The sequence below is a fragment of the Centruroides vittatus genome, unplaced genomic scaffold (genome assembly GCF_030686945.1).
Source record: "Centruroides vittatus isolate TY-2023 unplaced genomic scaffold, ASM3068694v2 contig_2747, whole genome shotgun sequence".
Lineage (NCBI taxonomy): Eukaryota > Metazoa > Arthropoda > Arachnida > Scorpiones > Buthidae > Centruroides > Centruroides vittatus.
Genome location: NW_027121750.1, coordinates 178605 through 202700, shown reverse-complemented (window position 1 = coordinate 202700; position 24096 = coordinate 178605). Strand labels below are relative to the sequence as shown.

The following is a 24096-nucleotide window of genomic DNA, read 5'->3' as shown; positions in this document are numbered from 1 at the left end:
CACGTTAACCAGTCTGTTCATACGTATCGTATCGGAATTAACTGCATATTTTTCGTATAATTTGCGATAAAATAAAGGTCAAAAGTATTAAAATTATGAAATAAATTCGTATTTTTAACATACTTAACGGTATTAAAGTGTAAAACAACGAAATCTCGATATAGCGTTCCCTAAATAGCTTGTGAGTGGATTTTCCCCCGGAAGTATTAGAAAACTTTACACGGTGGGAGTGAATTATGTAAATGTGCATTGTAAACATCATCGCTAAACTCTATTTAGTGCCAGTTACAGAGGCGATAAATCGAATTTTGTGTATCTATCAGGGCTTTGAATTTCTTATAAAATCCCTTAAAAATAAATAATTTCGAATGAAATACTTGACACTGTCTTCTGTCAAATTAGCAAAAACTAGATTTATCACTTGACACTAGAAGAATTGTAAAAGATAATTGAACAGTATGTTATCTTCACTTAAATACTTAAAGAATTATTTTAATTCAACTATAAAATTAAGCGTTACTTAATGAAAGGCTCGCTCATTAATTAATTAAAGATAATTAGCTGAATGATATCAAGTCGAATATTTAATTTCGGAGTGATGCTATGTGCAAATGCTATTTTAGTGGGCATTAGAAGAGAAAGTCAAGTATTCCAATCAAAAATACTTAACTTATTCATTGTACACTCGACGTAACGTTCTCTTATAAACTGAATTTTTATGTCAAGTATTCGCGTAAATACAAAAATACAATAAATTTTCAAACCTATACCATAAAACCTCGATTTAACGCCACAATTCGTTCGCCCCTAAACTGTCGTTAAACCGAAAACAATACGAATTAACACACTGTAACGAGATCGACACAAAGTGATTTGGTGTAAAATCGTATATTTAACAGACGTCGAAAAGTTCTATTATATTGGCACTTCGATATAGCGCCATATTAGACATCATTAACATGGCGTAAAGCATCACTGAATGCCGGCAATGGCCGTAAATATTAAATTGAGAGGCCAACAAATGCTGGCGCTAAATCAAAGTTTGACTATATTTGTGAATTTCTTCTCTTCACGAACATTCGGGGTGGCGCTATATCGAGGTTTGCTGTATTCTGAATTCTCCGAATGAATATGGCAGCTTTTCGTTAAACACTAATGAATGTACAGTACTTCGCCCGATATAAATCGCTTATTTAATTGAAATTTTATAATTAATTCCGATATATTGATGTTAAATTTAAATTAATTTGAAAAATAATTCAAAATCGATAAGGAAAAAAAAAAAAAAAAACAGAAAATACAATAAAAGAATAAATTAGAAAATCTCCGTGCCAAAATTCCGAAATTTAATTTTAAAAATACCTCCATATTATTATTATTATTCATAAATGTTTATTCGAAACACGACGCGCCACCCAACGGGAAAAATCGGAAATTTGTGATATAGATATGAGAAGGCCATGAAACAAGCAACGTCATTGGTTGGGTTATCAGCAATACATATACAGTAAAACCTGCGTAAACCGGAATCGCATTGAACAGGTTTCCGCTTTTAACAGGTTTACTGTAAATACATACTTGGCTGCGGACGTTAGATGAATGTAATTGCTTCAACTTACATAAATTACGGTAAATAATTAATGATTTCTAAATGAATTGTACTTAGTTTCATATTAATGGCCGCGTAATTAGAGATCGATAGAATATTTGGAGAAAGTTTGACCGCCATTCAATCACAGATCTAGTTTCTTTCCGCCATTAACCCCGCTCGTACGTCACGACACACGTAGCATACTTATGTCTTGTATTTTATACACTAAATTACATATAGTACAATTTAAATATTGTACAGTACACCCCCTTACTGTACAGATATTACAGATAAATACGGTTTAGATATAAAACCAATTATAGAGAAGTAGTGAAGCGTTTTATAAGAACGTAGGAAAGAAAATAGATAAAATAATGGGTCAGAAAAATAAATAAAAAATGGCTTCCTTGTTTTGTTCGCTGGAAGAATCTATCACAAAGGAAAAAAAGTCAAAAAACAAAGGAAAATAAATGCTTAACATCGTGAGTAATTTCTACGAGACGGTAATTATTTTAGATACAGTAAAACTTGTGTAAGCCGGATCTGCATGCCAACGAATATTTTTCCTTAACACAAAACAAACAAAACAATCGCTCGGTTTCGAAGAGATTTTTCCGTTTAGGCAGGTTTCACTGTGTATAATTTTGAATAAATAAGCAATAGAATTTATTGTACAGTACGATAAGGAAAATATACAGTCAATATGCCATCCCTGCAAGATGCCAATGTGTAGTTGTATTCGTAAACGGATCTTCCCTCTATTGTTTGAAGTACAGTAAAACCTGTTCAAAACGGGTACCGTGCGAGTCCGGTTTACATAGGTTTTACTGTACTGTACATCAGTTTAGATTTAGATGCCAATTTCAGACGGAAACAAAGCAAATTTCAGTACTGCTTTTGTACAGAAAGTGCTTGTGTAATAGTTTCACTCGTGTTTATACGATCAACGGCGGTTTTCGATTATCCGGACAAGTATCTACTCTCCATTATCATCCAGATTAATGGAGTTTCCACCGTATAACGTAAACATAATTAGAATAAAATCTATTTAGCGTATAAAAACAGCTTAAATTATTAAACAAAGATAAAATTATTTATATAACATAAGTATATATAAACTGTAAACAGTGAAACAGCAAGAGTAATCTATTAAAGGAAAATCTCCGGAAATTTCTGATTTGAAAAACAACTTTTGATTTTTATTTTATTTTTTATTTTTAGCCTCAAGTAATCAATAGAAAGTATTTTAAATGGAAATTTCCTGTTTAAATTTTTCACTTTTTACCAGTTTTTCAGGCGATTATAATATTTAAATGACTGGGGGAGTTTTGTGTTAATGTACATACATTTTAACCTATTAAATTAATTAAGATATATTATTCGTTATAAAGGGGTGCAATTTATTTTGAATCGAATCAGCTTATTGTCGATTAACGCCGAGAAAAATGCAGGTAAAGGTCTGTCGGCACTGAACGGATGCGAGTACAACACGTACTGTACTGTACACAGTATGACTGTTCTGTACTGTTCGGCAGTAGTACAAAACATTACTATCGTCGTTAAGGAAGATCAGGAAATAGTAAACACACATTCGTGCAGACTTAACATTTAATGTAGTCCTTGTATAAACACACGTAGAAAAGAATACCTGAAATTCTGGATAACGTAAACATGATGAATGATTCACTAGTACATAAGGAAACATTTATAAAATTACCGTTTTTGTGTAGTAAAAACTCGTATCTAGTATATTTTAATTAGTTTATCTAGCAGAAAATCTAATTCTGGGTGATTCAAAACGTTTCCATACAAAACAGACACCTGCAGCTGCAATTGTGATGCACATGCACTGCCAAACGTCGAATGTGTCAACATGCACCTGTCACGGGAGTGACGCATGCGACACATGTAAACTCAATTCGGTATATTTCAACTCCACATAAGTTACATCATACTCTACGACTTATAAATTACCATATATTAAAGTGAATCCTTTGTCTATGTATAGAAGACTTTTCAGTCATCCTGTGTAGAGAGGTAGACTTAAAACAAGGCACTTTAGGGAATAAATGTTTTATAAATACAGTAATAATAACAGATACGAAAAAACTTCGATTTAGCGTCACAATTTATCTATGGAAATTTTAACTATTTATCGCTCGGTTCACTTTCGAAACTGGCACTAAACCGAGTGTGGCGCAATACTGAAGAATATCACGAGAGAAAATTTACGGAGGTCTAGGAGTTCGGTGGTAAAAATCTCGCTTATAACAATAGACAGACCCAAAGTATAATCTTTTTAATATAGAGAAGATCCAGTTTACGAGAGTAACACTAAAACAAGGTGTTAACTTTTAACTGTGTTCGTTCTTTATATATGTGTACATAAGTTAGTTAATAAACAGTCGAAAGAAACTTTGCCTCTCATTTTATAAATAAAAATCTGCTTATGAAACAGTTTCCTAGAATTTTTCACGAGTGTTGTGTATAAAAACTTGGGCACAAAGTACTGGCTGCCTAAAAGAAAAATAAACTCTATACGTTTGCATCGATTTTATTTATATTTAAAATATTAAAGACAAAAATAGTCTGTTAAACGTTCTAAAACAGAACCTATTTACAGTCAATGGCACGTGAAAAATTGCAGTATTCATGTTACTTCATGCGGATGCTATGTAATGTGTAACAAATTTATTGAAATATAAAGTCAATTCTCTTAAACAAAATGGCAGCAGTGTCATGTTTTTTATTGATTACACGCCGAGCGACGTTACAGCGCGTGGCGTAACGCCGCAACGTAACAAAAATGGCGACTTAGATGAGTAAATGTAAAACAGTTTAGATTCTATCAAACGGAAAGAGATCGTAGCAGAAATAAAAAAAATTTGATTCAGATCTTTGATTAGATACTAACCAAATTATATTTTAATATAGTCAAACCTCGATATAGCGCTCTCCGAAATAGCGACACCCTGGTAAACGCAAACGAAGCAAAGCTTCCCAATTAAATTAAACAGAGAACATTTCGGTAGCTGTTAATTACAGTGTGTTCCATTTTGCATCACGTGACTTTCGAACACCCCCAGCTGAAACTCTGGTGCAGACCTCGTTACTGCGTATATTATTTATTCTCATCGTTTCGGGTACTTCGGTTTACCGCCACGCCCGAACTTCGGAGGCAAACAAAACGATGGCGCTAAATCGGGGTCTGAATGTATTATAAGCGTCTTCAGTTAAGGACTACAATACTTTAGAATAATTTGAAAAATACATTCGTAAAATCATTAGTTACTGTCTAACAATCAGCGCATCGCGTTTATAAAATATTAAACGGGGGGAAGGAGATTTTTTTCAGAAGCTTAATATCAATATCGCTTCCCGTACTAATCATTAACAGATAAAAGCTTGCTGTTAATAACAGTTCATCTATATTAAATGAAAGTGAAGCAAATCGCCTGTTAAGCTTTTATAATGGAAGGCCACATGTTGTCTTTCACATCATTAGTATACTTTTTCTTCGACAAAAAATACGGCAATCATCGTTTTATGATAATGTTAAAATACATATCCTATATTTACCTCGAAATATCGAATATTCCGATAGTCTATAAAACATTTCGTTCGTTTTTTTTATGTAACTTAATAGGTTGGAAGAGTTCATCTACGGGCTTAACAGCATTGTTGTTGACGCCATTCCTTTTGGTACTTCTTAGCCTTAAAATACGTAATATCTTTTTTTAGACCTTTAAAAAAAGATAACAAATCGCTCCCTTTTACGTATTTTTTAGCCTTAAAAAAATGCCTCCTTTAGTGTTTTTTTTTTTAATCCTTAAAACAGAGCAAATCGCTCCTGTGTGTTTTTAGCCTTAAAAATAAGATCAAATCGCCCTCCTTTTGGCACTTTTTAACTCGAAAATAATAGAAAACTCAAAAAATTATCTTTAATTTACAATCGAAATTTCACACCAAAAGTTATTTATCCCCACTACCAGTTACTTTTCCCCATACGAGGCAGTCATTTCTGAGAGTCTCCATCAGGAAACACAGATCCTACGATAAAAGAAGTGACAATGACTTTAACAATTAAAAAAAAAATCAATCAGAAATTAGAATTTTTTAAGCAGAAGCTCACAGAATAGAAGACAAAAAGTCGGAACTAGTTCGGTAGAAGAACACTAAAAATAAAATAAAATAAAAAGAAATTCAGTTTTTGATATCAACAATCCGTGACAGTCGCGATTCGAATCGATAAACTTGAAAGATTGAAGACGGACGAGTCGACTTCATTCAGAAAAACGGACAGAAGAAATCTCGTGTAATTCATCTCGGACGGAACACGTAACGGTTGCTAAGCGACAAATGTAGATATGACAGATGTCATCTGTTACTATAGTAACATCGGTTACCATCCCGGAATCGGAAAAACTAAGCCAGTGACAATTAACAAACTCTGGGAACGTATCATCACGTTTGCTGACTTTTTTACTTCCACCCCCACGAGTTTTTTTTTTTTTGTTACGTCACAATGCGGGAGAGTAGAATAATAAACTGTTTCAATTATTTGTAACAGAATGTCACTTCGGAAAACCGGGAAGAGAGAGAGAGAGAGAAAAAAAAAGGCTCGGAAATTGTTAATCGATAGCATAAAGTAAAATTCCAAAATCGATAGTTTGTCACGCATCTCACGACTTTCGGAAAGAATTCACGTAGTTAAACATTCGAACGTGTACTGAAAAATTCCCCTTACTTTCAAATCTTATTCTATTTGCGTGTACAAGATGAATAAAGTAGCAATTCTGCTTTAAAAAATAATGTTTTATGAAAGATAGACAGACATACAAACGGACGTGATTATATTTCTCCCAATAAGAGAAGAAAATGGCTTTCGGTACAGAAATGAGTCGATTATTAAAGATGGAATGCGTAAGAAGAAATCTCTTGTTGTTGAATTAAATAATAATAATAATAATAATAATAATAATAATAATTCCAATCTTCTTATAATTCTGTTACTATATATTCAATTGTTAAGGATATTACAGAACGATTTTTTAAACAAATATATATTAAATGTTTACATTTAAAGATTCTTATAATGCTGCAGATATGATTATTTTTATAAATGACCAAATAAAGGGATACATTATGCTAATCTTAATAAATTCTTTGATACTTTTAAATTAGAATCTGCTTTATAACTGTTAAGACCTGTGATAATTGAATACACAGGTTATAAAATAGTTTTAAGTAGTTAACTATGATGATATATAATAATAATAATCTCTTAAATGACTTTTAGGTTACTGTGCGTGTATGTGGTGTATGGATACACATACATACATCACACACAGCACAGACAGACAGACAGGCAGAGAGTATGACCCAAAAATCAGTTAAGCGAGATATATCAAAACTACAGTCATCATCATGATGTTTCGAACCAATTTCAATCTCCCTTAAAATACATAAGGGCCACACTGTTTGTTTAGGTGTGTGTGTAAGTGACTGTGCATGTAAAGTCAATCTTTATAAAGTATTTTCAATCACGGTTAAAAATTTATGTATTCAGAATAAGTACATTGAAATAAATTTTGATTTCCTCCATAAAAATTTTAATAATTTAAATAAAATAAAAAAAAAAGAAAAATACAATCTCAATAAGCTATAAACAGAATTGGAATATTAATAATAGACGAGGAATTCACATTAATATTTGATTTCCGTAAATAAAAATTTGATTGTAAAGTTGAATATTTTATGACCCGTCTTAATATTAAAATGTATAAATTTATTAAATAAATCGCCAGACATAATATTACTGAAACGACACGTTACGTCTTCATTAATTTTGATTTTTGACCACAAAAATTCTAATTTATTTACATTATTTTCTAAGTTCCAAATGAATAATTCAGAAGATAAAAGAACAAATCAAAACAAACAAAAAAAAATTACAAGTAAACATTTTGAAATTACATCTTCCAAAACTAATGAATTTAAATCAGATCTGTACACTATTTAAAAATAAATAAAAGAAAAATAGGGAAAGTTTATACAACTTTCCTAATTGGGAAATTTTGTGTTCCATTCTTTGTATTGGACTAATGCTAGATTTGTTATTTAATTACTGTCCTCTACAGAATAATTAATTATTCACTAATGTAAGAGAATAATATATCAGATTACCACTCATTCATTAAGGCATAATTTCGCTAATTTTCATGCAAATGGTGATGGAGCTACTTTTGTCGGCGTTGGCAAGCGGAGAGAGATGTTTTAATTTAAAATTAATTTGATGGTAATTTTGCAATTATTTTTTCCGGCTTATAAATGTAATATGCCTACCCATTAATATTTATGGACGTTTTCTATAGAAAACTTCATGCTTGTAAGCATCTCGACGAGTGTTTTGAAAATGAAATGTATTGTGTGCGATCAATTTATCACAAAAATAAGTACATATTTAAATTTGCCAGTGTATATTAAACTAATGTAATTAATATTTTATTATTTATTTGTATAAAAATAAAATAGCTATGCTTCGCCAAAGATTTCATGCTTTTTACTGCATCACCAAGCTTACGTTACTAAAAAACTCACTAGTTAAATTTTTCTCACCATAAAAACTGGCTTTTTTTTTTATAAAATTAAATTTGAGGACTTTGTTTTTATATATATAAATACATGTAAGCTTAAGTAATGTATACTTTACAATTACTACAAGTATACAATTACTTGAATACAGGACCATCAAGACCTTATCTCAAAGCAGAGGGATAGAGAAAGTCCCTTTTGTCATTATTTTAACAAATGAAACACAGAATATTTCTTTATTAATAAAAAGCATTCTTAAAGATTTGAGTTTTATTTTGTTAGTAAAAATAACACCAATTAATAGGGACTACAAGGACCCCACAGTTTTATTTGGGACATGGAAATAATTTCCCAGTACCCTTCTCTTGATAACTTTGCATGCATATACATAAAATACAACATAGGTAAGTAAAATATATATAACGTAACATTAAATTCTTTTAATTTATACTAAAAATAATAGAAACATACTATACTTGTATACTCCTATGCACGTAATGTTAGTACAGGTATGTATAATACATGCAAGTATACATATTACATACTTGTACAGTTAGTGTAGCTTGCGTAGTAAGTATAACAGTAATTGTGCAGTACTTTTTTGTTATAAAGTTAATAATTATTCTCAAATTTAATCATCTTTTACATTTATAAGTACTTAACAATACAGTCTTTTACACATGTGTTAGTGTATACTGCTGTGTACTTAGTATAGTATAGCTAATATACTTTGTAGTGAAAATATAGTAACACTTATTTTAGGTATTTTACAAATAATTTTTTAATTAAGTATTAATTCATTGACTTTTATATTTTTTATAACCATTTTCTTGATATTTTAAATTCAATTTTTATTCTAAAAAACAAAATTCTTCAAAATAAACATATTAATGAAATATTTCAATTATTTTTTTTGGTTTAATTACAAAAAAAATATAAAAAAGGACAATATTTGAAGTCAAAAACATTCCCTTTTCTCATTAAAGTGACAATGGTTTTTTTAATTAAAAAATTTTCATTAAATGTAAAAGTACAGTTTTCATTTACATGGTTCATTCAGAAGAGAAGAAAAGAAAACGAAATGTAAAGATCTCCGAAGCAAATTTTAATTTTATACTTTTACATTACTAAACCTCCATTTATATATATATATATATGTATTTTTTAATAATCCTGGATGAATTACTAAAAATTTAAGCACAGATTAAATAACTGGAGAGTAATATATGTAATACCGAAAAATTTTTTATTTAAAAAATAAACACAGTGAACTTTCTCCCAAATATTTACAGATATAACTCAAATGTAAAGCTACTAAAAATAACAGGCATTATTCGGTATAAATTCCATTAAAAAATGCACAAAAATAAAACGAAACATTGCATGTCGTACCAACATTAATGAAAGAAAAATGTCTATATGCTGCGCTAATGTCGTAACTCATACATAATTTGCAACGAGAATAAATAATTCATGATCTACGTGTGAAAAAAATAACGTTTCCTACATTTACAATACCTTTCAATGAAATCAATTTACGTTTTTTTAAAACAGAGCATCGAAAGTGTCTTTCTTCCGTCATTTTTTAAATTGAACAAAAGAAGCTTTTTCAAAAGAAATCCCTGTAGAACATTTGGAAATTATCACTATTCATTTGTTAAAATTTTAAGCTAAATTACTGTAATTATTAACTGAATATTTTATATTATTTAATTCATTAAAAACCAAAGTATCATATGGAAATTCTGAGATTCTCAGCTGTGAATTCTCATTATAAATTATGTAAAATGAATATGTTAAATGTACTGTTTGGCATTCTGAATTCTATCATTAATTAATAAATTATGATAATTTTTTAAAATAACAATAATGATGTTTCATAAAGTTTTGACATAAAACAACGAAGAAAAATAATTTAAATCTTGTAATTAAAATGATTTTTCTATTGTTTGAAACACTGTGCATCCTGTATGAAAGTATGCACACATTGCAAATAGAGAATAGAAATAAGGACAGAAACAAATATACAAATACAAACACTCAAACAGATTAGACAGACAAAAACACATTTTTTTTAATTAATTAAACATACCGAATAATAGTCAACAGTTGTATTTCCACAGCTGTTTCATAGTTTGGTATAAAGAAAGAAGGAATGAAGCGTAATATTTCCATCACAATTATAGGAAGTAAAGAACAGATAACATAAGCAACTAAATATCAATAATACTCTGACAACAAATAGGATTATCAATAGATAAATCTGGAGATATTGAGATAATAATGAAGTTTGGCAAAGCTTTATATTAAAAGAAAATATCACGAAAATCGCCAAAACAGAATAAAAGAATTCAGAGAGGACGGAGAAAAATCGATTTTCTGCAAGAAAGAACTGATTAAATCATATAATTTGGTTCAAAACAAAAAAAGGAAACATTTTTCATAACTAAATTACATAGAGATGATAGTAAATAGGACATTTTTTTTTTTAATTTTGTTTACTTTTAATCACATATCTTGCCCTTTCGTCACAACAAACGTGGAAGATATCAATTTTCCATTAAAACAATCACTCGACTGCAATCTTAAAAAAGAATATTGTAAATAACGATTTCCATCTCATTTTTTGCCTTCTACCTTATATAAAAAAACAATTTACATTTAAGTAAACGTTAAATTTAATTACACGCCTGCCTCTGATAACACTTTCAACAGACTTTAAACGTGTCAATAATAATTACCATTATTTGAAGTATCGACAGTGTGTTTTTTTAACGAAATAACACGGCGAAATTCTTTTTACTTAAAGAATTTAAAGTATTAATTATAAGAAAACAGACCACTCCTATAATTTCCTCAAATAATTATATTTAATTTGATTGATGATCTGGATTACAACCATTTATAACTTTTTAGTTAAGAGGTTACATCATTTTTTCTCCCTTCTATTCGACTATTGCATTTAGTTTGATCAATATTAGAGGCTAATAAATCAGCAATGGTATAAGTTCCTTCTCCTATTTTCATTAAACAAAGCTCATACATTCTCTACCTTTCATATTCTTAAAAGCCTAATCCATTCTTTCTTCCATTCCTTTGTTTTCGAAACGATACTTTCACTCTTCTTAAATTCAAAAACAAACATTAAAAGCTTAGTCCAGTGCTTATTATTATTATTATTTTTTAAATCCAAATTTATATTCATTTAGGCTTAAAAAAACCGATAATCTTAATAAATGAATTAAATATTTTTCGTTTGAATCTTCTACCCTTTTGAAACGTTGAAATTCAATATTTAAATAGTTTAAGACGTGTTTTACTTCGAGTTTTTACAAGAAACTCGCGATTTTTCCTCAAGGAATCTGCTATTCTTCGTCAAAAAGTATACAATCCTTTGATAGAAAACCTGCCTAACCTCCGACAATAAGCATTTGACCTTCCCCCAAGAAGCAGCAAGCGATTCTTCATCAGAAAGCATTCAATCCTTTGGCAAGAAACCTGCGATCCTCCAACAAGAAGAAAACAATACAGGGGTTAAGTTTAAGAAATATTCAACAGCGTATCAACTTTGTATTGTCGCCAATTTTCATAGCCAAAAATTGGAAAATAATGACTATATTTTAATACATTGAATCAGCCATTTCGCATTAATAGCGAACAGTCAATAATAATGCTCAGTTCATTCTTGTCCATACCTCTCTTGCCTCCCTTATATAAATAATACCGGTGATGGCATCTAAAAATGATTATGAAATTCGACTCCATTCATAAGTCAAGCATAAAATTAATTACAAAGTTATAAAAGAAATAATAATAATAAAACATTTCACCTAGTATAGAGTATCGTATATCACTTTTATCATTCGTCTTTTCAAGTTCTCATCTTAAAATCTCCAATTAAAATAGGAAATTCAATAAACTGTTAAAGAAAACTTTATATTATCTTCTTTGAAGGCTTTCGTGTAATTATAATATGATTAACTCCTACTCCACTCGAGATACGACACGTGATCCTTTCTATCTTTCCAACCCCTCGACCTTTAACCACCAAAATTTAATGGCATCGAGCCCCCTAAAACGCAAACTTCCCGGCAAGATTTCGGCATTTTTCGACAAAAGATACAGGAGTTATTAAGGTTTTCCCCCACACACGCATCCATACATAAAAGCCCCATTTTCTCGACTTTTCAAGGTCCTGAGTGTAGGAATGTAAAAATTTGAGGGTCATTATTGAATTCGCCATTTGAACAGACATTATATATATATATATATATATATAATATATATATATAATTACCGAAGATATATTTCTACAGTTGTGATGTGGCAAATTCTTTCTGCACTACTTGGATTTTAGACAACATAAAAATGCCATTATGGGATTATAGATCGTATAGATTATATCAAAACACCTCGTAGACGCCTGTTAAATATTATATAAATTGTAATAAAAGTTGTCGTGTATACTTTTTAGGATGTTGTGCTTCTAAGTAAATTATGCACGTAAATTTATATTAATTACTACGGCTGTAATTTTCTAACTCAAGATTGAATCCTTCTACCCTCTTCTGGAGACATATTTTATGGCAGATGAGGCTATTTTCTACCATTTTTATCACATTATTCTGAAATCTGAATAAGTCAGAGTATGAACAACAAAGGACTGATCGATATTACTTCGAAATTCTTTGAATAGAAGACGAAAATCGCAAATTTCATCAACTTTACTGCTTTAATTCACAATAAAAATCAATAATAAATGTTTATAAAATCGCAAAAAGCTTAATTTTGAAGGCAGAGATGAGTTTTATATTTTAAAAAAATTGCAAATGCTAATAACGAGTAACATCTAAATTAAGTGCGACCCCACTCGAGATGTGATACATCACCCCCTCTAGTTCCCCACCCCTTCGACCTTTAACCTCCAAAATTTAATAGCATCAATCACCCTAACACACGAACCTCCCTGCAAACTTTCAAAGATGTTCGACAAAAAGAATAGGCGTTATTAAGCCATAATGTGGGCACAAAATCGTGCCACCCACAAACCTCTTCAAACATGTAAAGTTTGAAGAGATTGGAACCGGAAAAAGCTTCCATAACAAGAATAATGGCCATATAACGTTACAATATTATAGTTTAGTCCATAAATTCCAGTAATATTTATATGATGTATGCTAGAAAATCGTAATGGACCTTAAAAGCTAAGAAGTGGAGCTCGTGAGTTATAATACACCCTCGTTTATACAGATTTATGAAAGAGAAAAGAGAGTAAAAAAAGGGGTTTTGTGACTTATAAAAATACTTCTACAATTTGTTCTAAAAAAAAAAAACACTGCAAATTAGATTAGAAAAGTCTGTCGCAGGCCGGCTTTTTCGTGATAATTTAATCACTCTTCAAAGGAAATTTTCTGAAATTATTAAAAATTGAACGTAAAGTCTGGCACCAGAAGAGAAATTCTGTGTTAAAAGTGTGATGATAACAGCGTGAACAGAGATTACTTTAAAGTAAGTCGTTGGAGAAAGCGTTATTTATGTGAATTTTGTCATTGTTGCATGTGGTAAGGGAAATTGCCCCAGAGAAAAGAAACAAAAATAGCTTTCCTTTTAATAAAATGAAGCGCTAAGAAAACCAGGAGGAGGAGGAAATAAGTAAAAACATCGTTTAAATTTTTAACAATAATGAAAACAGCCACCCACTTAACGGCGAAAATTTTACTTTTGTCGCTATATTATACCTTTATCTCGCTTAATTTTGTATCCTTTTACATATAGAAATGTAAAAAAACGTAAGAAAATAATTATAATTTACCATATAAATTCGCTTCCGAGAGAGAATATTGATGAATTCAGTTGTAGGTTCTCCTCTTGAATGTGAAATTACCTTTCGAGGAATAAATAAAACTTCACATTCAAGAAAAGTTTCTACAACTTCACTTCAATACATGTATATACATCGAGCAATCAAACTATCCTCGATTAAAAAAACGCATTTTTTTTCTTAATTTCAACCTTATAATTCATAATAATTCATACATATTTATGCCACGACCACGAATACATAACAACATCACCATTTGCATGAATTTATTTAATAATCTTCAATCATTTTCTCAGATTTTATCGCATTAAAGTTTGCTTTTATTGTTAAGATAACATCTTATCAGCATAACTTTTCATTCGTGGCATTGCTCTTATCGTGCAATTAACTCTGGCGTATTGTGGCAATTAATTTGCTTTATTGTTGCGATGTTAAAGGATAAAAAAGGGGCATGGCATTATCTGAAAACCAATTTTTTTTTATACTTCAAAAACATATTTCGAGAGGGCTGAATTCAAAAAATTCTCTGCATTTTCCATTCTATTCCGATCAGAATGGATTTTTGTTTGATTCTCTTTTGCCATTCCTATTTAGTTTTTCAACTATCAATCATTTCTCTGTAAGCTCTGATACTTCCCGCATCTTATATTTTTTTAACGTAATATTTCTTACTCAAATTCTTTGGCTTCTCTTCCTAATATTCTAGATTTAACCCATTTCAACTTCTCTATCATTTTTTTTTAAAATGCCACGTCCGAGTTTAATATACTTCAGTTTTTCTCTTAGATTTATATAACGTTATTTCCATATTTTACACGTTTTATACTTCGGATAATAATTTTTCTTGTAGGATATTGTTATTTGTATAAATATTTATTGTTTAAAATATTAAACTGTATAACTACTCAATATATTTTGCTTATTTTATAGTCTACTTCAAATCTTCGAAAATTGCTAAATGAACAGAAAAGGCATAAAATTAAAATTATTTTTATTCAAAAATGTTTTCGTATATTTTATTTTTAATAACCAAAATTTTAGATATATTTAAATTAGTATAATATTCATTCATTCTCAGTTATTCCCTCATTCCAAATGCTAGTTGAGTTTTTCTCAATCTCTCCTATCCTCTCACAGTCTTCCTTCACGTATCATCTCCATCTTCTCACAATTTTCCTTCACATATCATCTCCATCCTCTCACAGCCTTCCTTCACGTATCATCTCCATCTTCTCAGCCTTCTTCACGTACCGTCTCGACCCTCTTTAATCTGATTTCTCCACCTCTTCCAACAGGACAAAAGAAAGATCGAAGAAGAGTGATGAAAATACTTATTACCAAACAAAATTCACTAACAAAATATATTAAATTTCCTCCAGATATCTTAATTTCTTTAACACGTCTCACGTTAAGTTGATTTATATTAAGAAAGCCTAAAAATATGCAAAAAACAAGCCAAAGTGTAGTTAATAAAAATTTAATTAATAGACGTATTAGGAAAAAAAAAGGTCAAATCCAATTAACTACTAAATGAAATCAATAAACCCGTATTATATGAGACATGTTCTCAGAATAACTTGATTCTAACCTCGTAATTCACTTCAGGAATTTCCAATTTCGCCATAATTGGTGAATGATAGGGACATAAACCGGTGACGTCAACGAACAAACTTTCATCTCGAGGATTAAAATATCGTTTCAAATAATTTGTTTAATGTAATTCTTATTTAGAAAGTTTCCACTTCTTACTATGTTTATTTTTTAACAAGACTTTTTACTATAAAGGAAGGGAAGGGAATTTTATCTATATATATACATAAAAAGCCAAACTTCCTGAAGAATTAATCTTTATCCTGTTATGCATTTAACATCAAGAGCAGTAGTCTAAGCCGATTATCAATTTAAAAAAATGAATATATATTAACTTTATCTTGTTAAGTTTAGCGACAAACTTTGTTATTAACTACATAATGAATTCTATCGTTGAACTTAATAACCTAAAATTTACAATATTTTATATAATATATTTTAAAAATGATTAAAAATTATTGAAAAAATACGTATAAATTAGAGAATTTCATGATAAGAAGCGGACATTTCTCTATTTAAATTCATAAATATGCGTGAGTAAAAATGCAAATTAATTTAAATTTTTACAATACTTTTTTTCTTTTGCATGTTTAGAAATATGTAAATGAGATGATAGGTTCGATGAAGCTGAATCCTATTGAATTTCTGAAACTTGTGGATCATAAATCGATTTAACTAGACAATATATCATTGCAAGTTAACAAACTTTCTTGTCTTCTCCTCCGTCTGGACGTCAATAAACTTGGAAAATATACAAATGTTTTGCATGAATAAACAAATTATAGCAAACGAATATGGGATAACGTAACACAGATGATTACATTCAATAACTCCGCGTGATCTCTTCTTAAAATGAGCGCATTTGTCCCTTCGAAATTAACTGGGGGAGTGATTGAATAATTTAAAAAAAAAAAAATAATAAAGCTGAAAACGTTGTTGCTGGCATTCTTCATCCGTTTCGTCCATAACAGTTGCTACCATTGCGTTTTTATGTCTTCAGATTGGTTCGGAAGATAGGATGGGGTCATATTTCACGTAGCCTATTAATACTTCGATTTTCCTGAAAATTTCTAGAAACATTTTATCCTAGTACATAATCTTCCTTGCAAAGTTTCAGAAATTTTCGACAAAAGGTACAGGAGTTATTAAGCTTGAAAGTAGGTGAACAAAACCATGCTCCTCAAACAAAAACATCCCCCTCCACTTTTCATTTCTCGACGTTTTAAGGTCTCCAGTCCAAATATCTATTTTTTTCCTGAACGTAAAAATGTCCGAATTATTCAAATTATTCAGTATTCAAACACGAGAAATTTTGATACTTTTCAACAGAATGCGAGTTCTTAAATCAACTCGGTAAAGAATTTTCCCATTAAGCACCATTTTTCATCGATAAAAAAAAAAAAAAGAAAGAAAGAAAAACAGTTGTTTCGTACTTGAAATGCGAATGTCTGGCCAGAAGTTTGTAGAAGAATTGCTTTAAAATAAATTCTAAATATAGCGAATGCAAAATTTTTTCGAGTTTTACTGCATGCGGAGAAAGCAAATTTATCGAAAGTAATAACCATTGCCTAGATGTTTAATGGACAACATAAATTTTAAGAATGATACTCTGATATTACTTAAAGTAAAATAATAATAAATGAAAACATAAATCTAACAATAATTAGATAATTTTCGTGGGTTGTAAAAGCCCACTTCGCCGCTAACAAATGCCTTTGGATTCTTTTCGTAGAATTGTTTTGACATCTTCAATACGTTCGGATGATGTTTTTCGATGGTACTGTTGACTTTCTTTAGTAAATTGATGTTTCTGGGTTACTGCAATACACCCTCTCTCTATACATCTTGTTTCTAGACACCATTCAAGGGTGAAGCATCCGAGCGAGACCATTGCGACGAAAAGCATTTTCGAATTTTTCTACAGACATCGAGTTTCCTTTTGTATAAAACATTCTTTTCTATTGATCAATAACAAATGTTGCATCAATCGAATGCACCTAACCAAAACAATCCATCGCATAAGATTTACAAGAAGAAAATAAAAGTAACACACAACACAAAGCGAAATTGCTTTGTGTTGTGTTAAAATTGAATATTTTAATGAGGGGAATAATTCTTACACCATTAATGACCCCTAAGAGTATCGTAAAATTATAACGTAATCACATTTTAATTTTTAAAAAATCACATGAGTATACAGTTAAGCATGTATGGCATTAATCTTTCCGTATCTGGGCTCGATTTTCATCTAAATTCGAGATTAAGACAGTGGAAACGTATAGGCCTGCAATTTAGAAATTGCAGCCCAATTAACATTGCTGTATCGATTTTCGTAAATTAATATTTTAATCCTCTATTTTCTAGTAAATTTCCAAATTATTCTACTGTATAAACCTTAAACCTTACAATTAATAATGCTATAGTAGTACAAGAAATAGTATAAGAACAATAACAGTAAGAAGTTAATACGAGGTATTATTTTACTATTGTATTATATTATGATCTGTATTATAAGACAATTAATACCGTAACACGAGTAGATTCTTATACTATTACAGTCGAACTTCCAACAGCAGCCATTTTTCAGGAAGGTTTCTTTTTTAAATGCGTACAAAATAACCTCCAAACGACGGCCATTTATCATCATCCCGTCAGTGGCCGTTGTTAAGAGGTTCGAAAGTATTCGTATAATATAAGAATCTACATTTATGAAAATATTCAAAGGAAAAACAAATGGAGAAGAGAAGAGCAAGTTTGAATATACAAAACGTGAACTATAAACTTTTGAAGTAAACAAATGTTCCCAATTGAATATATTTCGAGCAGAATATTAAATATTTCACTACAATTTTGGAATATTATTTGAATGTTTCACGTATTGATTACTACAGAAGCCAGATACTAGTTGCGACATAATACAAATTTTTATACAATATTTCGTAGGTAGATAATGGCTTTTGAATCTACTCTAGTTCAAAACACGTCGAACAGATCGAATAATACAAATACATTTTTATTTTTTGTCTTAAACTATTTCAAAACACAATTAAAACAAAGTATCGATCATACAAAAAACTTGGTGACTTCTACTTAACTATTTTTAGCATTTGAACGACAGAATGGGGGAGAAAAAAGCAAAAAATATAAATAAAATTTCTAATTTGATTAAATCCACTAGACTTTGGGATCAAATAAAGCAATACTGGAGCTTCCAACAAGAATATTTTATATATATAATCACTTCAACACAATCTACATTGCATTATTATTGTATACGAAATTCTGTATAAGATTATCTATCAAATATTGAATGTTGTAAGAAACGCATGCATCTTATTAATTAAATATGTCATTTCTCGTATAAACATTTTATTTATGTATATGATTCGATATTATTTCATAAATTACTCTTTAATGGATAGACACAGTCATAAATTAATGCATCTACACTCGTAATTTCATGTATACAATATAATTAATCTATAACTGAGTAAGCGCTGATAAATATATAAATATACAGAAAATAATTTTAAAATCTGGTGTGACGTGTAGGTGCTGCACAATGTATGTGTGTGTTTTGCGTATCGTACACGATAATTAAGTCATTATTTATATAATATATAATCAAATTTACGATTTCATCATCAATAATTAATCTTATATGTCTGGTGTATGTGCATGTGTGTTTGTGTATAGGTATATACACGTACTGTACAGTACATATAAATAATGACATGTCTGTGTTTATATAGGCTATAAATAAAACTTATATATGTACTTTAAATGCCATTCTATAATATATAACGTAGTTATTACTTTTTTCTTGCTATAAAACTTAAAACAAGAGCTACAAGAATTAAAAAAAAAATAAATATATTTTGCACTTTTGTAATTTCCACGATATTTATTCTTTTGTGTTTCTACTTCTTAAACTAACCCAACTTTCAGAAAATAAAAAAGACATAAACTTATTCAGCTACATCGTTATTTCCTTAAGCCAGAAAATCTGTTCATAAATCCTTATCTATCAAGGCAGAACACTCGAGTATAGGAATCGCAGTTTAAATCTCCGGAGGGGGTTAATCCTGTAAATCTCAAAAGAGAACAATCGACATTATGTTTCCCTTCGCAATTCTCATTACTCAAATTGCAGCCGACTACGAAACTGACCATTAAGATAAGCATTCCTACTTATCCGATGTCATCAAGTAATCCGGAGGAGTGAAACAATTCGGCTGTTAGCATCACGACCTTGTGATTAAAATTGTAACAAGAAGCGATTGCCCTTCTTTCTATACGCCGCACGACTCCCTGGTTGCAAGTTTCTAAAAACAGATTTTTACACGCTCGTAATTTAAATTTATAAAGTCCACGCTCTGCTCTACGTATGGGAAAAAATACCTAATTAAATGTGGCTGGCTGAGTGCCAAATGTTTGGCTATCGTGTCATATTCGTGAGAACTGATAAAACTAATCGATTGTACTACCGATAAGGAAAACACTTCCGTAAGAGATAGCTTCGTACCCTAACGTAGTTTGTTACTTTCCATCATATCCTATTCGAATTTATGCTTAATATTACACGAAACAATCGAGGGACCTCGCGTTTAACTGCGGCGAAACTATGCAAATTAGGATTATGAAATTTTTTCCAGATTTCAATTACGTATGCACTCGTTTCTAATGACAAAGCGGCTCTATCGAACCGAACAGATTACTTCCGTACGTCTGTCGCAGTCGAGACTTCATCTATCAAGTTAGACTGTCTCCAAGGCGACTGGTTTACATCCTTCGATTCTCGCCTTTCGCCCGATCACGTGTCTACGTGTTAATTAGGGCCCGGATCGATGGCATGACTGATGTGGACGGTGAACACCAAACACTAGTGTCCGTGTATTGTCTGCAGGGATCGGGGTGTGACTACAACTTTACAAACTCTTCGAAAGCAAAGAAACTGTGGGTGGACTGTGACGGACCCGTGATCTTATTACTCCTATTGTCGACACCCTATAATGTATCACGCCCGGTTAATCGACCAATGCGAATGAACAATACTAAATAGAAAAGCTAGCGTGTAACTCAACGAAATCTTAAGTGTCAGCGACCCTGACCGAAAGCTAAATAAGAGATAAACCTACTTACAACTACTTAATTTTCAAAATGATGGCTTATTACCCCAGCCGTAAATCATTAAAAGAGTTCGTAAATATCCCCTGATAACAGGTGTTGAGACGAGCTGTTTACGTAGAAAGAAAAATTCTATTTTCTTTCGAATTTAGAAAAGATAATTTTCTGGAAAAAAAAACGGGGAAACCAATCTAACAATTCCTTAGGGGGAAAGAGAAAAACAGACATGCTGTTTCATTGTGCGCTCACCCGTTTCCTGTCCCAAATTGCGATGATAGCCTGAAAACACTCGACTGCAGTTAACAGTGAGATGTATTTTCTTCCAAACTTGACTGATTTAATATTGATCTAGAGGGGGATTAACTTAAAAAAAAAAAGATCGATATACTTCAACAATAAAAGTGAGCTTCTTCAAACGTAAATATTTAACTACCGTACGGCAATGCTTTTAATTAAAAAAAAACAATTTTACAAACTTAGTCCTTCCTAAAATAATAATTAAATTTTATAATTAAATATGGCTGTTATATGCTTACAAAAAAGATAAGAAGACCAGTAGGTTCTCTTTATTCACCCTCACAAAGTACTAGGACATCATTTTCCCAATTAAATTATTTTTCCAGATTTAAAAAATCTGTTTTATGAAATACCTTAATTAAATAACTGGAAAAACTACATTCTCTGTGATTTCAGTAAATAAAATCATTATAAATTCCTCTTTTTTTTTAATTTTAAAGTTCTTTCTTCATAAAAAGAAAAAGCAAGCACAAGCAATGACTTCAATAATAAATGAATGTAAAACACCACACAAACCTCCATTAAAAATGATGAAATGTGTTGTTGATGTAGCCACAATACATATAAAATTATGCTTTTTAAATAATAAAATAAATATAAATAGTTCTTAATTAATTAGTTTTAATTTAACTCTAACTATGCATTGAAAAACTTGTAATTAAATTAAGAGAGATGAATTAGTATTATTATGTATTAAAATGTTTACAGCATTTTTTTAAAAGCAATAAAAGAAAATTACATCTTTATAGCATTTCCAAGCCAATATTCATTAGACAGAAGTACATGGTATTGAAATATTTACTTTAAATTTGTATTTTTAACGCTAAATAGTTAAGTAACGTAAAAAGGAAACAAAGGTATCAAACTATCTAAAATTATAACAACAAAATTTAATTGAAAGTACTATTCTAAAGAGATTATATTACTTAGAATTATTGTTATGAGCAGGAAGAAGTAAAGAAATAATAATAATAATAATAAACATAAAATTTGAAACAAGAGTATCTTATTGATCCATTCAAAATACATTTAAGATAAAGTTTCACCTTGAGAGTATTTTGCTTAAATCAATTAAACTTAATGCAGTTTAAGGTTCTTTTTTTTTTCTCTATTTTTAATGCAAAAATAAATTTATAAAAGCTTTGAACTTAATTTCGTAACTTAAATTCTTAAGATATAAAAAAAAATAATAATGATTAAGCAGAAAATTTTCATCTAATTTTTAAATTTCATCATAAGTTTTAATATTGAATAGCATTTTTAAACATAAAAATTAATATGTAATATAATCCAGATTTCAAAATACCTTGAAAAATCATTATTTTCTATATTATTAAATTTATATGTAAAGTAATAGAATTCAGTAATTTTAATGATTTTTCTGTTGTTAAAAATATAAAATTCTATACTATTATTTTGAAATTAAAAATGTTTATAATTAAACATTTAATAAAACTGTTTTATTATTTTTGTTTTTGACTTTAGCCCCGCAGATACTAAGAAAGCCATATCAATGTCAAACCCACAATGGAGTAATCTAGTAGTGAGGAATAGAACTTCATGAACTACCCCTGTAAAAATTCCTAGGGATTTTTTTGATCCATCCAGATTTGTTCCTGGAACCCTCAGTGTAGTAGGCTAACACCACTCAACCATCAGGCTGTCAATAAAAGTGATTCACAGAGATCACTTTAAGCAGGGATGGCAACCTTTTTCTATGTAAGGGCCGCATTTTAAAACTTTTGAACTGACGCGGGCAGCATACAAGAGAAAAGAGAGAAAAAATGCTGGTAAATCACAATTATTTATTCATGTATAATTATAAATTAGCATATGTATACTTAATTTAGCTTCTGGAACTGATGTAAACGTAATATTTCGGAAATATTCGTCAATGCTAGCTTTAAATTAGTTTCGACGTGTCTGTTACCCGGTTTCTTGTTTTAATTTTTACTAAATTCATTGCGGAAAAACTATTCACATACATAAGTTGTAAAAAGTAACATTTGAATTTTTACTGCATACTTCCTTAAGCCAGGAAACTGATATATTTATTCATATTTCATGCGATGCAAGCCGCAAAAAATATTAATGCGGGCCGCATGCAGCCCGGGGACCGCCAGTTGCCCATCCCCGATTTTAAGCATAGAAATGTTGTTAAATGAGGAGAATGCCGATATCTTTAAAACAAACTTTGACTTTAAAACTTATCTATCAGTCATAACTCCTTATATGAATGAGCCTCACCTATGAGCCTCTGTATGAATGTAAACCTCATCTATGAGCCTTTATATGAATCTAAGCCTCATCTATGAGCCTTTATATGAATCTAAGCCTCATCTATGAGCCTCTGTATTAATGTAAACCGCTTGTATGAGCCGCTGTATGAATTTAAACTCTTCTATGAGCATCTGTGTGAATGTAAGCCTCTTCTATGAGCTGCTTCAAGTTACAGAAGCTTTAACATTAAAGCTTGACATTTATATACTGAGTGCACTTTAAAAACATTGAAATAAATATAAAATGTTTAAAAATTAATATTTCTGATTATTTACATCGCTAATCATCGTCAGAATGGCCACTTCATTCGAATATTGCAGTTTATTATTTTAATGAATTAAATAAAAAAACACCCTCACCTTTTACATTACTTGACTGAATCTCTACGTATGATAAATCAATGAAGCACCTCTCTTGTCCTTCTGAACGATTTTAAAATGGTGCCGATCATCGCCTACGATATTTAAACACTTACTCGAAGATAAAATGATACGATTTTGATAGAAATTTAATAAACAAACACGTTCTAACGTCGAGAGATCGAACGTCATACACACGTTCATCAGGCTTAGCTGCTAAATAACCAGACGTAAACAGCACTGGGCGCCCCCTGATGGTTGAAATCATCAACATTTAGCGTAACATTTTTATTTAAAAATAAATAAATAAATTATCGAACGCGTTACGCTATGTTACGTTATTAAAAAATCATTAAAATGAAAGAAAATTAATACTTTTAATATATATAAATAAACGGATTCGGTTAAGTAGAACTTCACGTTTATGTCGCGGAACA

At 30.2% G+C, this 24096-nt stretch overlaps 1 protein-coding gene across 1 annotated transcript in view; it reads right to left on the bottom strand.

Annotated features, from left to right (window-relative positions):
* The window catches only part of Tpst (tyrosylprotein sulfotransferase), a 41262-nt gene extending 17371 nt beyond the window's left edge, over positions 1-23891 (bottom strand). The window contains exon 1 of the mRNA XM_067266485.1: positions 23660-23891. The gene's annotated coding sequence lies outside the window, so the exon portion shown is untranslated. The remainder of the gene's footprint in view (positions 1-23659) is intronic.
* Between the last annotated feature and the right edge of the window lie 205 nt (positions 23892-24096).